The sequence below is a fragment of the Apium graveolens genome, chromosome 4 (genome assembly GCF_009905375.1).
Source record: "Apium graveolens cultivar Ventura chromosome 4, ASM990537v1, whole genome shotgun sequence".
NCBI classification, from domain to species: Eukaryota; Viridiplantae; Streptophyta; class Magnoliopsida; order Apiales; family Apiaceae; genus Apium; species Apium graveolens.
Window position 1 is genome coordinate 68496339 of NC_133650.1, and position 18890 is coordinate 68515228.

Genomic DNA, 18890 nt, shown 5'->3' on the forward strand with positions numbered 1-18890 from the left:
TCCTTTGATCCCTGGTTTTCTTTCCTAGCCTCCTATCATTCTCCTCTATTTGAAGTTGAAGTTGTCTGTAGAATTCAGCTTCATCTTCTTCATTGATATCTAACTTAGATTGCATATCCTTGAGAGTTTCATTACTGGCAATCTTTAGCTGATCTTCAATTCTGAAAAATCTTCTGACTCCTTTGTTGTCTCTGAACTCCATCAACCAATGAGGTGATTTGTGAATTGTAATACCTCTCTCTGGAATGAGTAAAGTTCTAGGCAAAGCATTGGGCTCCCTCCAAGTTTTCCTTATGTTGGCAATCTTGTTGAGAATCTCAGTCCTGGCAGTTCTGGTAAAGCCAGAATCCTTATGTATGGCTGAGTAGACTCTAATCAAGGTAGTGTAGCCTTCATTCAGAATTCTGTGAAGAGGCCATGTTCTTTCCCCAGCTCCTTTGTATTTGAACACTAGTCTTTCTGGTAGCTGTCTGTAGGCAGCTATTCCCCTTACATCCTCCAGCTCATCCAGATAGAGTTCAATGTCTGAAAATTCTTTTATGTCACAGATGTGAACATAATCATCTTTAGAGGTTTGAGGTTTGGACTTAGGCTTCTGTGTGAATTTGATTGAGGCTTTAGAGGGTGTTGATTTGATTCTTCTTTTCTACTTCTTTGATGGTGGAGAAGAGGTTAGGAAGGTGGGCAATTTGATGGTGTCCCAATCAATTGGTTCCTCCTTGGGAATGATTGTTTCACCATGAATGTTCATGAAGGGGTCAGGTACAATGGGTTCAGGAATAGAGGGTAGTGGTTTGGATATTGATTGGGTTTCTTCAGTCTTATCTACCTTCGTTCTCTTTGCATTGACCTTCTTTCTTTTCCCTTTCTGCCATTCTTCCTTACTTCTTTCCTCCATCTCAGTACCAACCATGTCCCCCATAGCTTCATCTTCACCTTTGTCTTCAATTTCTTTCTGATCTTCAGCCTGACTTGACTCTAGCTGTTTTTCAAGCTTTGCTTGTGCTCTTTTGTCAGCCTTTAGCTGTTTGGCTTCTTCCTTCAACCTTTTGGTTTCTTCCTTCTTGGCTATTGAGAATTTGGGATGTCCTTGCATCACACATATGCTCTTTCCCTCTTTGAAAATAATAGCCATGTTTCTCCTTACAGCCTCATCCATGGTCTCTTTGAGATATGCAATACTTCTTCCTAAAAGCTTGTCCTCATCTGCTTTTGGAAGAGGAAAATCCACCTCTTTTAGAGGATTCTTTGTAGAGTCCTTATTGGATCTGTTGTTGGGCTTGAGAACCATAGGTTGCAGATCTTTGGAAGAAGTTTCTCCATCCTTATGCCTCCCTACTGGCTTGAGTTCCATAATAATTGATTCCACTTTTGTGCTATGCTTCACAGATTGTGATTGAGAAGTTGTAGAACCAAATATTAGTTGCATCTTTTCATCAATCTTCTTCCTTTGCTCTTTGACTTGCAATTCAGCTGCTGCTATCTGGATTAGATCAATTCCATCTAGCTTTCTTTTGACTTGAATTGGTGGAGAAGTTGTGATGACAGGAACTAGCACTTGAGAAATCTGAACTGTTGTAGATGGCTCTCCTTCCCCTTCCCCTTTATTCTCCCCCTTTTTGTTATCATCAAGGGTAGGGGTCAAGCCTTCTGCTTGTGCCAGCTGCATGAGTAGATTTGTTTGAGTTTGTTGATTCTGAAGAATGGTGACCATAGAGTCTTCAATGATTTGAACCCTATCTTCCAATCTGGCCAGCCTCTTGTCAGCATCAGAGGCCTTCCTTAGTCTCCCCAACAAATCTTGCATAGTACCATAGGGTATAACTGAATCCAATTTCTCAGCATTGTAGGATTTCAGATCAGCAATGTCCAGCTTGAGCTCATCCACACTTAGATTTTGCTGGTAATGCTGCAACTGCAAGAGATGCAGAGATTCCAGATGAGCTTGAAGAATTACCTTGGTACCGGCATCCTGAGTCTCCTGAATGGCCTGCTGAATTGTCATGACTTGTTTGACCAAAGTGACACCAAACTCTCCTGGTGTTGATGGTTTTGCCCATGCCCATGTAGGAAGAATAGGAACAGAACTTGGGCCTGCTTCTCCCCCTAAGTTCATGCTCTCATTCAAAGAATTAGAGTCATCATCATTAGAATTTACTCCAAATTCTTCAGATGGCTCACCAGCTTGAGAAGGCAGCCTGTTGACAGCAGCTTTGTCTCTGAGAAGAGATTCTGAAGTGTGTACAATGTGTAGTGTCTGTTCTGCCTCCACATTGCCCTGTGCAGCCAATAATTGATAGGCTGAAACAGGGTGAGTAAAAGTGTCAGCATCCAAGGAAATGTTATCAATGACAGCTTTGTAGTGTTGCTGAAATTATCTTTCCTTATCTGCATCATCCACTTTCATTAACTCACTAGCAATGGCTGGATCCACCCTTATAGCTTCTGTACATGCCTTTCTCTCAATTTCTCTCTTTTCTTGCATCAGGGGCTCCCCCTGGCTCACACACACCCTCACACCCTCACCTTCACCTTCTAAGGTGGCACTCCTCTCACTTACTTTTGCCATGCTGGAAGAAATAGCATGCATTTGGTGACTCTCAACCTCTCCTTTTGCCTGGGAGCAACCCAGCCTCTCACTCAAAAAATCACTCCCTTCCCTCAAGCCTAAAAGTGATTGTACAGTTGTCATGTCCTCTACAGTTGGAGCTATTTCTGTTAAGTGTGTAGAGGCCATCAACGGATAGGGAGTATCCGTTGAAGTGGAAACTGATGGTATCAACGGATAACTGCTGTTAAGCTTATCCGTTGAAGAACAACCACTTGTCAACGGATAAGAGATATCCGTTGAAGAAGGAAATGATGTAGAGATAGAAAGTGATATAATTGTTGAATCTATGTGGATTGATTTTAAGTGAGGTGACACAGATTCTGCAACTACATCTGAAAGAGTTGGCTGATGATCCAACAAATCATCTAAAAGATGATGATCACCAGGTTTTGAGTGGGGCTCCTCCCTGAGTTTTAATGAGGGAGAATCAGGAATTGATGTGAATATCATATCCACATCCAGAGAGGGTGTAGGAGAGTTTGAGGAATGGTGTGTGTCTATATTGAGAGAATGGGGCTGTGATTCCACATTTGCTGGAATCACATCAAGCTGAATTTGAGAAGGCACAGATACTGGTGGGTGTATCTGTGCTGTGTGTGTCCCTTGTGTGGAAACTAGGGTTTTGGCCTTCTTCTTCCTTAAAAAGGCTTGAATTGGTGAATGTGTAGCTTCAGTGTCCCTCCCTCTTTTGTTCTGTGTCCCTGGATGGGGACTATTTTCAATAGTTACATCCTTTTGGGAGGATGCAACTAGGGATGTGCTGGACTCCTTTTGAACCACTACAGTCTTTTGAGAGACTGTGGCTTGGCTGGAATGGGTACCACTCACCTCTCCCACCTTATCCTGGGGGGCTTTTTCATGTTCACCCCTCCCCTCACCACTCACACCCTGTTCACTCCCTTCAGGGTTTATGGTAGTTGTTACAACTGCTGTCTTTTGAGAAACAACAGAGGTAGTTTTCTTTGACTTGAGTTTTGAAACTTTAGATTTGGTGGCTTTGGTAGGAGCCTGTTTGGACAATGACACAGGTTCCATAGCCACACTAGAAGGCAAAGAAACATTGGGGTTGGAAATAGTAGGAGTTATAGAAACATTTACCTCACTTACTTGTGGTGCATTCATGATTAGCAAGTATACCAATGGCACCTGGCTGTTGAGGTTCATTCTCAAAAGGTCTGCAAGGACCCTTTTCTCTTGTGCCCAGCATTTGAGTTTATTATTCTCATTGGATATAACCAAACCTTCAGCAACATGGTTAGCCAATAACATAAAGAATCTAGCAAAGTAGATGTTATGTGGTCTATTAGCTTTGTTACCTAATCTGAAACCTAATTCTAGCATAACACAGTTGCTAAAATTAAAGTACCTATCAGAAACTAGCATATAGAGCATATTAATAAGAGATGAAGTGATAGCATCAAAATTGCTAATCTTCCCAGAGAAAACCTTAATAAAGGCATCTCCAAGAAAACTCCATTCTTTCCTAAGGCCTTTCCTTCTAATACTACCTAAACTAGCAGAATCAAAAGCATAGCCTATGGAATCTAGCATAGCAGAGACATCTTTATCAGTGTGTGGTGTCATGGCATTATTCTCAGGCAACTTAAAGCAAGATTGTAAATCATCACAATTAATGCAATAGTCCTTACCTTTGAGAGAGAAGGCAATAGTCATATATGTGGAGTTGAACTCTGCAGTTGTCCAAATCTCCTCAATCACTTCACAGTAGATGGTTGGGGCTTCCAGCATTGCATAGCTCAGTTTGCAGTTCTTGATGAAGTCCATCATCTTGTGATAATCAGAATGGGCTTCTTTCTTTTCAACCAAGACTATGAAATTATTCTTTTCATAAACAAATCCTGTTTGAGACATAATTTTGACTACTGGTGCCATTGTTGTGAGTAGAGGTTGCAAGGAAGAACTTGAGAATAGAGATAGAAAGAGAATGATAATTGCAAGAAAGCGTAAAGTGAAAATAAGAATTCAGTTGGGCTTTTATACTTTCTTGAATTAAAACACAAATTAATATAATTAAATGATACTTTTAAGTAAGTGAAAGCCGTTCAGGAATAAATGAAACTGTAGAAATTCTGAAAACTATCGTAAATACAAATACATACAACACTGTATATTTGTATCAACGGTTGAGTAAAAGAATCAACGGCTGTGACTCACTAACGTGACACATCAACGGATAAGGTAAATAGTTATCCGTTGATGAACAACACTATTTTATCCGTTAAAGGATAAAATTACCAGAAATGTATTTGTCTTTCAACGGATAATGAATATCCGTTGATAGAACAATTTTGGCTTTCAATGGATAGGGAATATCCGTTGATAGGATAAGTCTTGATTAAAGCCAACTTTGTTCTTGCAGCAAATTCATCTCAGGATACAAGACAGATTACATAGATGACATAGATTATGAATAGTTAAGCATACCTAACTCACTTACTAATATTGTGAATGTTGATTCATCAAGTGGCTTGGTAAATATGTCTGCAATCTGCTTTTCACTTGGAACAAAATGAAGTTCCACTGTACCTTTCATCACATGTTCCCTAATGAAGTGGTACTTGATATCAATGTACTTGGTTCTTGAGTGCTGCACTGGATTTTCAGTAATGGCAATGGCACTTGTGTTGTCACAAAATATTGGAATTTTGTCAACAGTTATACCATAGTCAAATAACTGATTCCTCATCCACAGTATTTGTGCACAGCAACTACCAGCTGCAATGTATTCAGCTTCAGCTGTTGATGTGGAAACAGAATTCTGCTTCTTGTTGAACCATGATACAAGCTTGTTTCCTCGAAATTGACAGGTGCCTGTTGTGCTTTTCCTGTCTAATTTTCAACCTGCATAATCTGCATCTGAGTAGCCAATTAGATCAAAACCAGACTCTCTAGGGTACCAAATTCCTAGATTTGGAGTCCCTTTGAGATATCTGAAAATTCTTTTAATAGCCACTAAGTGAGATTCTTTAGGGTCAGCTTGAAATCTAGCACAGAGACATGTAGAAAACATAATATCAGGTCTACTGGCAGTTAAATATAAAAGTGAGCCAACCATGCCTCTATAACTTGTAATATCCACAGACTTTTCAGCCTTGTTTAATTCAAGCTTGGTGGCAGTGGCCATGGGAGTTTTTGCAGGTGAACAATCCATTAAGTTAAACTTCTTTAAAAGATCATAAATATATTTAGTTTGACTAATGAAAATTCCACCACTAACTTGTTTAACTTGTAAACCAAGAAAGTAAGTTAGCTTTCCCATCATGCTCATTTCATATTTACTTTGCATTAATTTAGCAAACTTTTTACAAAGTTTATCATCTGTAGATCCAAATATAATATCATCTACATAAATTTGTACAAGTATCTTAGATCCATTAATATTTCTAAAGAAGAGAGTTTTGTCAACAGTACCTCTTGTGAAGTGATTATCTAGAAGGAACTTTGATAAAGTCTCATACCAGGCTCTAGGTGCTTGCTTTAGTCCATAGAGTGCTTTCAACAAATAATACACATTGTCTAGAAAATTTGGATCTTCAAAACCTGGAGGTTGGCTTACATAAACTTCTTCCTCCAATTCCCCATTTAGAAATGCACTCTTGACATCCATCTGATAGACTTTGAAATTGGCATTAGCTGCATAGGCTAGAAAGATTCTGATGGCTTCAAGTCTTGCAACTGGAGCAAATGTTTCATCAAAATCTATTCCCTCTTGTTGAGAATAGCCTTTGGCAACCAATCTGGCTTTATTCCTTATGACAATGCCATTTTCCTCTATCTTGTTTCTGAATACCCATTTTGTGTCAATAGAACTCTTGTTCTTTGGCTTGGGTACCAGCTTCCACACTTTGTTCCTCTCAAATTGGTTTAGCTCCTCTTGCATAGCTAAAATCCAATCTGGATCCAAAAGAGCTTCTTCCACTCGCTTAGGTTCCTCCTGTGATAGAAAGCTACTATACAGACATTCATCTTGAGTAGCCCTTCTAGTTTGTACTTTAGATGTAGCATCACCAATGATCAGTTCAAAAGGGTGATTCTTGGTCCATTTCCTTTGAGGTGGTAGATTAGCCCTTGATGAGGTTGCCTCAATATTGTCATGATGTGAGATAGAATGTTGATTTGTTGAAACTCCCCCTGAGTTGCTGATCCTTTGAAAGGAATTGGGAGTTCTATCAACTGATGAGGTGAAGTGATTATCCGTTGACAGACTGTGATCAACGGATGCTTCGTTATGAACTTCAACGGATGATGCACTTTGTCTTTCAACGGATGCTGCATTGCTTCTTTCAACAGAAGCTGAATTTTGACTTTCAACGGATGCAGCATTATGTGCATTATCCAAAGGAAGACTCTGGTTTCTTCTTGAGATGCCTTCTTCATCATTCTCATCTTCACTATCATCACAATATATCTCAATATTGTCAAATTTGAGTCCTTCATGATGTCCCTCATCTGTTAGTCCATCAATCTTTTTATCATCAAACACAACATGTACAGATTCCATGACAATGTTGGTTCTTAGATTGTAGACCCTATATGATTTTCCAGCAGAATAACCAACAAATATTCCTTCATCAGCCTTTGCATCAAACTTTTCTTTGTGATCAGATTGATTCCTTAAGATGTAACATTTGCAACCAAAGACATGTAGAAAGTTTAAAGTTGGTTTTCTTCTCTTGAATAATTGATAGGGAGTCATGCATTTTGCTTGATTGATTAAAGAAATATTCTGAGTGTAACATGCACAGTTAACAGCCTCAGCCCAAAAATAAGTTGGGAGCTTTGACTCCTCAAGCATTGTCCTTGCAGCTTCAATTAGTGATCTGTTCTTCCTTTCCACCACACCATTTTGTTGTGGAGTTCTTGGAGCTGAGAACTCATGCATGATCCCATTTACTCCACAGAACATCTTCATGGTTGAATTCTTGAACTCAGTTCCATTGTCACTCCTAATATTCCTTACTTTGAAATCAGGATGATTGTTGACTTGCTTGATATGATTGATGATGATTTCACTAGCTTCATCCTTTGATCCAAGAAAATAAACCCATGAAAATTTTGAGAAATCATCTACAATCACTAGGAAGTATCTTTTCCTTGAAATTGACAATACATTGACTGGTCCAAAAAGATCCATGTGTAGAAGTTGCAGTGGTTCATCAATTGCAGATTTAAGCTTCTTACTGAATGATACTTTCTTTTGCTTTCCTTTCTGACAAGCATCACACAGTCCATCCCTTGTGAATTCCACTAGAGGCATTCCTCTAACTAAGTCCTTTTTGACTAGATCATTCATTGTCTTGAAATTCAAATGGGACAGCTTCTTGTGCCATAGCCAACTTTCAACTGGACTTGCTTTGCTGAGAAGACAAGTAATGGATTCTGCATCTGTAGAGTTGAAATCAGCTAAGTACACATTTCCTTTTCTAACTCAAGTTAGAACCACTTTATTGTCCTTTTTACTTGTGACAATACAGGCTTCAGAATTGAAGGAAACAGTATTCCCTTTGTCACATAGTTGACTGATGCTCAATAAATTGTGTTTGAGACCATCAACCAATGCAACTTCATCAATGATGACATTTTCTTTTGAAATCAAGCCATATCCCATAGTGAATCCTTTGTTGTCATCTCTAAAGGTTATGCTAGGGCCAGCTCTCTCCTTAAATTCTGTGAGCAGGGTGAAATCTCCTGTCATGTGTCTTGAACAACCACTGTCCAAGTACCATAGATTCCTTCTTTGTCCCTGCACACAACAAAATCAATCAAGTTGATTTTGGTACCCAAGTTTCCTTGGGTCCAGCCTTGTTAGTCTTTTTCCTAGACTTCATTCCTCCTGCATCTTTTGACTTAGGTAACTTTGGGTCAACCTTGGTCTCAGATGTGGTTGGTTGAAGTGTAGGGTTAGTCACAGAATCATTTAACACATTTGATTGAATTTGATAAGGCATAGGTTGTGCAAACATGTTATTCCACATAGGCATATTGTATGGCATTTGAGGCATACTAAATGCAGTAAAGTAAGGATTGTTAATGTATGGCATGTTTGCAAAATGTGCATGGGGATTCTGGTGAGACATAATAGGCATAGCATGCAGAGGTGACATAGACATGTTAGGCATGGAGGGATTTGAAGGCATGGGAGCATTTTTAACAGATTTGCAATTATCAGATAGGTGATTAACACTTTTACAATGTACACAGCTTTTTCTAGGAGCATACCTATCAGGTGTGTAATTGTTATGTTTATTAATCCCTACCTTCCCATTTCTTTTAGATTTTCTTTTAGTTTCCTTCTTATCCTCAACCAACTTAGGCCTTTCTTTCAACTGATCTAAAGTCATGTGTCCTATATTCACCTTACTGACATCTCTGGATGTGCTAGCTCCTTCTTTGACAAAGTTCTTGAGAGTTGAATCATTCTTTTTATTTTTAAAAGAACTTGCCTGTTTTAATTGATGAGCCTTCAACGGATGCTCCTTTTCTTCCTTTAACGGATAACTTTCATCATCCGTTGATTCCACATCCGTTGACAATCCATCAATTAATTCTAACTTCTTTTTGTTTTTCTTCCAGGCATCCTCACAGAATGATTCAATTCCCTGAACCTTGGCAATTTGAACACCAACATCCCTAGATGTTTTCCAGGCCTTGATTACCTCTTGCTCACTTTCTAACTATTTAGAAAGAATTTCTACTTTCTTAACAGCTTCTTCTAGTTCACTCTCGACAGTCAAGCATTTAAGTTTAATCTTTTCAAGCTCAATTACCTGACTCTCTAACACAGCATTCCTATCACTTAAAAACACATTATTTTCTTTGATCCTAGTGTTTTCTTTAGCTAGTGATTTAAGAGAAACACGCAAATGATATAATTCATTGGACATATCATTTATGGCTTTATTGCATTCATGTTTAGAAAGCTGAGAGAGATCAGTAGTAATTACCTGGTTGCTTGATGAACTAGTTTCATTTTCATCAGAATTAGCCATCAGGGCTAGGTTGACATATTCCACATCATCATCTTCATTTACCCCATCTGCTGCCCAATCATCTTGAGTGAGAAAAGCTCTTTCCTTTTGTTTGAGCAAATCAAAATACTTCCTTTTGTAATCAACTTGCTCAAATTTCTTTTTCTCAGAATTTGGCTTCCTACACTCACTTGCAAAGTGTCCACTAATGCCACAGTTATAACATCTGAACTTTGATTTGTCCACCATGTTTTTGTTTGGCTTAGTGAACTTTGTGTTTTTCCTGAACTTCATCTTTGCAAACCTCCTGGATAGAAAGGCCAGATGTTCATCAATATCATCAGATTCATCCTGACTGGAATTGTCTTCATCCTCAGCAACTTGCTATTTACCCTTGCTTGATTCTGATTTGCTTGTGCCAATTTTGAGACTTGGCATTGTCTTTTCCTCATTTCTGGCTTCAACTTTTTCACTGTCAGCTACAAGTGCAACTGATCCTCCTTTTCTCTTTCCCTTTTTCAACAACTCATCTTGCTCCATCTCAAGTTCATAAGTCTTCAAAATTCCATATAACCTTTCAAGTGTGAAGTCCTTATAATCTTGAGAATTTCTTAGAGAAACAGTCATAGGCTTCCATTCCTTTGGTAGAGACCTTAGAAATTTTAAATTGGAGTCCTTGACTTGGTACACTCTCCCATACAGCTTTAATCCATTCAATAGTTTCTGAAATCTGTTGAATGTATCATTCAATGATTCTCCTTCTTCAAAATGAAAATATTCATATTGTTGAATGAGAAGCTGCATTTTGTTTTCTCTAACTTGCTCAGTGCCATCACAGATAAGCTGCACAGTATCCCAAATTTCCTTAGCAGTTTGGCTATTGATGACATTGTCAAACATATCTTGATCCAGGCCATTAAACAAAATGTTCATGGCTTTCTTGTCCTTGTGGACCTCTTCAATATCTTCAACAGTTCATTCTGCCTTTGGCTTGGGAATAGACTGTCCAACAGCAACTGTAGCAGTAGCAGCTGTGGCCACCTTGTGTGGGATGTGAGGACCATTCTCAATGCAGTTGATGTAGCTTTCATCTTGAGAGAGAAGATGTAAATGCATCTTCACCTTCCAGTGATGATAGTTATCTCTTTCCAGGATTGGAATCTTTACACCAATATCCTTCTTACTCATGCTGTTAGCAGAATAGATCTTTAAACTCTTCGTATGTTAAGAGCTTGCTCTGATACCAATTGTTATTCCCAGTGGACTAACAATGAGATTTACAGAAGGGGGGGTTGAATGTAAATCTCAAAACTTTTTCAAGTTTTGAGCAATTTGTAAGACTAAGTGTTTGAGTGATCAAATGTGTGTAAATTGCTTGGAGCTGATGCAGACAGATATATATTTAAACACAAATGTAATGAACACAAAGAACTTAAAAACTTTTCTGGTGGATTTGTTGTTCCACCAGAGATGTGTTATTTCAGAAAATCTGTGATTCAAAATTAAATCACAGCTGCTTCCTAGTACAAACTAGATGATTTTCTCTCTTGATATTTCTAAACAGCTCAGGGAAAATTCACATCTAATTACTAGCTGCTACTTGGTTTATATAACGCCAAGTTTACAAGTGAAGACAAAGATAAAGTACAATAGGACAATAGTTCTCCACTTGTTTCTGTTCCATTTTTATCCAGTGTAATATGGAATTATCTGTTGACTTTCCATTATGAACCAGACTAAAAACAGCTGCTTTTTCTGCTGTTCCTGAAATAGGCTACCACATCTCTGTCAATCCATGTGCCTCTGTCAGCTTTGTTAACTGTCACTATCAACTGCTATGAGACTAAGCATCCGTTGAAGCTTTCATCCATTGATGGCTTTATCCGTTGATGCTCTAGCAGTGCATTCGTTGAAGCTTTCATCCGTTGATGGCTTTATCCGTTGATGCTCTAGCAGTTGAAGCTTTATCCGTTGAAGCACTTATCCGTTGAAGCATTAGAGACATCCGTTGACACTTCTTCACTTATACAAAATTACAAGGCATGATGTAATAACCCCAATTTTTGAGAAATTTTGAAACCCTTATGAATAGTGTTTTTGCTGAACGAGAAAACTTTTCATGCCACACTATGTAGGGGTTCTGATATGGATATTCTGAGATTTTATTAGTACTTTATATGGGATATAAGTGTATGTAAAGATCGTCAGAATCCAATTCCGAACACTTTGATTTTTCCCGGAAATCCACTAGATACGGAGAGAATTGAGTATAAGGTAACATGATTAAAAGGATTTAAATTCAAGGATTATAAGAGAGGATCATAAAAGGAATATAATGTATTGAGAAAGGTTAAGGGAACCCAAGTAATAAGATCCCGGGTATGATCCCTCAAACGATAAACGAGAACGAAAGTTAAGTGAACCGTATAACAGATCAGCGGTCATTAGCCAAGTAATTAAGAGCTAATCAAAGAGGTTAGTGATGATGATGTCACCACACCAACAAGAAGATGACAAGTGTGGGAAGATGACATAGGAGGATGACATAAGCATGACCAAAGGGAAGGTATTGTTGGTTGATTTCAAGCCACACAAATTTTACCATGGTTAAAAGGTAATTAACAAAACAAAAGGATATCAACCAAGCTTTTTATGCACAAAGATCAAGAAAACAAAGCAAGCTTCTCTCTCCCCCCTTTTCATCTTCTTCATTTCGAATTTTTCACCAAAATGGTGAATTAGAAATTCAAAACACAAGCTATACTCCATGGAAAATTATAAGGTTTGTTTCTTTGGATCCTATATTTCATAACTAAGAAGAGCAAGTAGTTTGAGTGCTTGAATCAAAGGTTTTCTATCTCAAACAAATCATTTTAGTTTAGGGTGAATAGTAACTTTCAAGAACAAATTTGTGATTCTTGATTTTATTTGCAAGGTCAAGGTAGCTTAAGCATATATTAAGGCTTCCATGGACATTCCAAGGATCTTTCATGGATTAAAAGCTTCAAGGAAGGTATAATCTCTTAACCAATATTTGTTATTGAATGTTAAGAGCATAATATGAGTAATATAGTTCATGAGAGGCTTGATGGTTGTGTATGTAGAGATTAGTTGGTTTTGGGTTGTTTTTGGAGTTGTAAATCTTGGTTGTTGATTAATGAACTTAAGTGTAGTTTAAATTCATGATAAAGAATAGTATAAATTGTTAATGTTGAGTTGTTGGGGCTGTTATGATAAAGTATGGATGGAGTTTTGATTGGGTTGTGAATTGGGATTGATTGGTGGTTGAATTGGTTGGTAAAATTTTGGGAAATCGCGTAAACATAGCCGTCGTAATGTCCGATTTTCTTTGGACTGTTTTTGTGCATAACATTAGGACCCGAGAACCCACTGCTAGATTATTACCACTGCCATGTTTAGATAGCTCATGTTACGAGCTTCGTTTTGATATGTAGTTCGTTTGATTCCGATGTACGGTTTAGGAAAAACGACCGTTTTAAGTAACGGCGTTTCGCGAACGAAACATTTCCCCTCGCCTTACTTTGAAACCTTGGTTAAAGACCTTAAAGGACTAATTGGAGTATGAAACAATTATGTAAGGTGGATTAGGTAGTTGGTAAGGTACTCGCGAAAGAATCTCCATAAAACCCTTAATGGTTAATTTATTAAAAATGGTGGAGCCGAGAGTACTCGAGCGACTTAAGTAAACCGTTAAGCGTGAAAGCGAACATTAGGACTCTAAATGGTTAAAGTCTAGTTTCTTAAGCGACCGGGGTTTAATTCCGACTTATGTTGTTGTTCATAGGTTATCGGACCCACTCTAAGCGTAAGTCTATCCGGGAGCACTCAGGCAAGTATTCTATCCGTTATACTGTTGTTGTGATGTATACGTTTGTATATGCATTATCTTGCGATAGATGCATGTTGGTTATTTAGCAAATTCTTGCGATATATTGTAGCATGTGATATGGTATATATGCATGCCAGTTTCATATTCTTGAAATATATATCTGTTGGTTCAGTTGATAATACCTATGCTAGAGGATAGCGGTATCTTGCATACACCCTTAGTATAGGGACCCAAAGGTGAAAATATTTTCTAAAACCGGGAGTCGAGGATCCCGAGTAGAGTTTATATGGATATGGATATATATATATATATATATATATATATTTATATATATATATGGTTATAGTTTTTCCAAACTATTAATCGAATAAGGTTTATTCGATAACTTTAAACTTTATTTTATTATCGAGTATTATTTCGAATATTATTCGAAGGCGTATGACTCCTTTATATTATTTAATGAATATTATTTTGAATATTCATTCGAGGACTTAAGACTCTTTTATATTATTTAATGAATATTATTTGAATATTTATTCGAGGGTTATGACTCAGTTTATTTTATTATTTCAATATGATTTGAATATTCATCGGAGGACTTATGACTCCTTTATTTTATTTAATGAATATTATTTATAATATTCATTCGAGGTATTATGACTCAGTTTATTTTATTTATTGAATATTAATTGAATATTCATTTGAGGATCTATGACTCCGATTATTTGCTGAAATATATTCTTTATTTTATTAAAGAATAAGGTGTTAATAATCAAACTTATTTTCGATTATTCAAATAAAGATAATACTTTCATATAAGTATATCTTTGGTTATTTAATACTCGTTTCAAGTATAAATTTTAATACTTCTACTTCAATTATTTTTATAAAGACTATTCTTCATGGGAATATTATTTAATTAATAATATTCAGATATTTTCTAATATTCTGGGGACTGATTTACTTCATTAAATCAGCCTTACTCCAAACACTCTTTAAAGTGTTTTCGAGTCTTCAAAATGGTTTTTAAAAGTCAGAGCGGATCCCAAAACTCATTTTTATATTTAAGATCTTCCTTTTTAAAGGGGATTTAAATACCCGCTCAAAACCTGGGAAATCCGGCTCTGTGGTGTATTTTATATTCGCAACAAGGTTGCAGATTTGGTAAATGAATTGATTACTTGCCCAAAGTTCGGGAAGTAAGCCCCTCTCATTGAGTCGGCATAAGCGACAGGCCGAGGTACGGTCTATTATTGTGTAAGTGGCTCAGTGGGAGTCCATCAAATGCATAGGTGGCTGAGTGGCAGTCCAGCATAGGTCTTAATTATGACCAGGGTGATGACCAGTGGGGAATTCGTCCATCTACTAGTAGAAAAGGTTACTTATTGGTATCTTTGCCTGATCAGCGAGATATCGGGTTTATGCCAAAATTCTTTTCCTTTCCAAAATTCATTGGATGTTTTAAACTCTGTTCATACTTTGCATAACAGAGGTTCCAGGAAATGTTTAAAGGGATATATATATGTGGATATATATATATATCGGGGCTAAATAAAGTATCTCATAACTTTTTCATTCAATAATATTTCAAAGATTGAATCTATTCAAGTCTTATCTTGTGGTCTCATCAGTGGGATGAACTTTTGAAATTGATTATAACTTGAACGGTGGTAGTTCAAGTAGTATTTGGGAATGATATAAGTGTAGCGAAGTATTTGGTAACTTCATCTTTTAAACTTATATCTAATTAATAATTGTCTTATGAATGACAAAGATTTTCAGAAAAACGTTGAGACAAGGTTAGATATATGAGATCACCTTGCAACGATATTTTTATACAGTTATACAATGGGACTTTGTGTATATTATGCATGGAAGAGGACTTCCATCATTTTGAAAAGTATATATGTATATATACTGAATATTTTGCGACTTCATCGCATTAAGATATCAAACTTGGTTCATTTCTTTTGACCAAGATTTTCATGAGTATTATGAGTAGACTCATATACTATTAATCATTATACATATTATTTTGGTGGGCTTGCTGCTCACCCTTGCTTTCTTCTTTCATCACACAACAACAGATAGAAAAGATGAACAGAACCAAGCTCCCGATTCGCAAGCGATTAGGAGACGTTCCGCAGTTTTCTAGAAGCATTGATGCCGCCGTAGCTGAGGTAGGAACTACCAATAGGCTAGGCTTTCAACTTTTGATGGACCAGATTTATTTATATTTATGAATTGTAATAATGGCAAAGAAATGTAAATTTATTCAGAAAACCTTTTAAGGTGTATTGGCAGATAATTGTGGAATAAAACGACTTGTGGTTATTTTTGGATGTTCATCTCTGAGACTATAACGTGTGGTGTGTGTGTTTATTATGGGGTCACAGTACAGAGTAGTTGAGTAATTATTAAGATTGGGTGTTATTAAGGGAAATGGAACTCGTGACGACCCGGATCCCCGACCCCGGATCTGGGGGTGTTACAGAAATGGTATCAGAGCTAAGCGTTATAAACCTCAGAGATGATGGGACGTTAAGATAATAAGTTCACTAAGATAATAAGAACTCTTGCCAAGTTCATAGTCGGACTACCTAACGTAGTACTGACAGTTAAAACCCTTATGGGAACCCTTATAAATGTAGCGATAGAAGCGTAGTTCGTTATCGTATATGGTAGCGGGACTCCGAACCCTGAAGTTGAGGAACATCAACGCGATGATGTTTTATTATTTATTGGGGATCAGATTATGGATCCGATAGAGCATCCTAACGCGGGACCGGATGATGTTGATATTGAGGATGTAGCGGTTGAGGATGTTGTCCTAGAGGGATAGTTGTTGAGGAGGATCCCATGGAGGATCCTGACAAGATTGGATAAAGGACCACTGATGAATTGATGACCATGGTTAGGTCGACTACCAGAGGTAGGATTGGCCGGTCACTACCGGAGGTTCGTTCAAGTTTGTAAAGATAGTAACCCCTTTAACGCGGCTTACTCGTAAGACTGAGAAGTTCGAATGGATAGAGAAATGCGAGAACAGCTTTCAAGAACTGAAGCAGAGGTTGGTGATGGCCCCTATGCTGGCATTGCCGGATGAAAAAGGAGATTTTGTGATTTGTAAGTGACGCTTCGCATAAGGAATTAGGGTGCTTCTTAGCACAGCAAGATAATCACGTCTGCGTCAAGACAATTAAGGTAATATGAAATTTGATATCACCGCCCATGAGCTTAGGCTCGTGGCAATAGTTTTACCCTAAAGATTAGAGGCACTACTTGTATGGAGAGAAGTGCAAGATTTACACAAACCATAGGAGCTCTAGTACCTTTTTACGTAGAAAGAGCTCAATATATGCCAGAGGAGGCAGTTAGAGCTAATCAAGAATAATGATTGGGAGATTCTTTATCATTCGGGGAAAGCCAATATGGTGGCTGATGCCCTTAGTAAAAAGGAGAGACTCAAGATGATAATGTCTTTTGGAGAGTTTATAAGAGATTTTGAGAAAATGGAAATAAAAGTGAAGGTAACCGGAGCCGGTACCGAAAAGCTGTTTGAGATTGCAATACAGCTCGAATTATTGGAAAAGATCATATTGTGCCAGAAAAAGTTATGAATGAAGGCAGAGAGCCAACAATTAGATAAAAGATTAATATCGAGAAAGATGGTAAGGGAATAATGAGGTATTCCTATAGAATTTGGGGTTCCAAATGTTTAAGAGCTTAAAGATGAAATCTTAGATGAAAGCTAGTTTGAGGAATAAGAGTTAGAGCAAACCCTGAATGTGATAGTCAGGGAGGACGCCATCAAGATAGAAGGAACCCATAACATAATGAAGTGGAAAATGAGGATTTTAACGTACAAGATAACCCCAAGTATGGGAGAAGGATGAAACATTCCATACTAAGGAAATGGAAAGTCGAGTAAGGAAAGGAGACCCGAGACGGTACTCCAATATGGCAATTCATGGACCTGTCTAAAGAGAACTTAGACTATTATCCCCAACCACCACCCTGAGGGGACAATGCGGCAGGAAATTCTTTCATGACCTTTAAAGCGTTAAGCTCTCAGAGTTCCAAGGAACAAGTTGACCTAGTCGAGGCAAGAGCCTGGCTAAAGGAAATATAGGAATCATTTGAGATTCTAAATGATTGACGAACCACAAAGGACTGTTTTTGTCACTTACCCTCCTAAGAGAGAGGCCACCCGCTGGTGAAAGACCAAGAAAGGTACGGAGCCAGAGGTTATGATAAACTGATTAAAGTTCAGCCAATTGTTTTCGGGAAAGTAATTCCCAAGGTTATGGAGAGAGTGTAAAAGCTTTAGAGCCAGAACAAAGGCAGACGAGTATGATGAATTGTGAATTTAAGTTGTAAAAGTTGTCAAGATTCGTTCTAAGGACACGAATCCGGAATGACGGGATGTTTGAAATCAATGCTTATGTTGTGTTGGTTCATGAAATAATGATAAGAGAAAGGGAAATAAAAAGGGACTGAAGTGGAAAGGGATATAAAGGCAAAAGAGTTTGAGGTATGATAAGGGAGTCAGGTATGAGGAAACCCTAAAGACTCATAGCAATAGAAATAGAAAAGTATGTAATCGTCAGGATGATGATGATCCACCATGAGTTAAAATTGATGGTTGAAGGCATAAGAGATACATATATTGTACCCCCTTTAAGTTGGGAGGATTCGAGGAAACCTTGAGATAGTTCGAAGGATAAATATTGAGACACGGATAGACTGAGGAGACAAGAAAGTAAGAAATCAGGAAAAAAAAAATTGGATGAAGGAAGTGACCTTCAATAATGTGAAATGTAAGACCGGTGGCTCGATACCCAGAAAGGGAGACGCCAGGTATGAGAGATATCCCAACATTGAGATGACTGTGGAGATAAACAACAAAAGTAAATTAGGAATTATTAAGAAGAGGTTCACGTTGAACATGACCAATATCTTCCAGAACATCCATGTTATCATTACCAAATCAGGAAAGAAAAGCGGATGACCATTGTTATCTTTTGGAGGCCATATGGATTGACCTCAATTTGAATAAGGATGTTATTATGAAGTTAGGTATAGACTATCGAGGTGGGAATGATTGAATAGGACACCCTTATCAGGGATATATGACTTGGGTTATCCATAGAAGGATGCAGGTACCTTTTAAAGGTGGAATTAAGGCTAGAACATCGGTAACTTAAAATGAATCCTAGGGGAATGCATAAAGGTTTGCATTTCACCCTTAATAGGGACGGTATGAGTTTTGACAGTATGATTTGGAAAGGGTTAAGGTAACAATAACCTTTAAGAATTAGTGGAGAAATTTTCAGAAATATATAGACAATGGTTCTAGTAATAGTAAATGGTATTTTGATATGCCCTGTATTTAGGGAACACAGGAGGAACGATTGAAGGATAACCTTAGAGGTTTCCA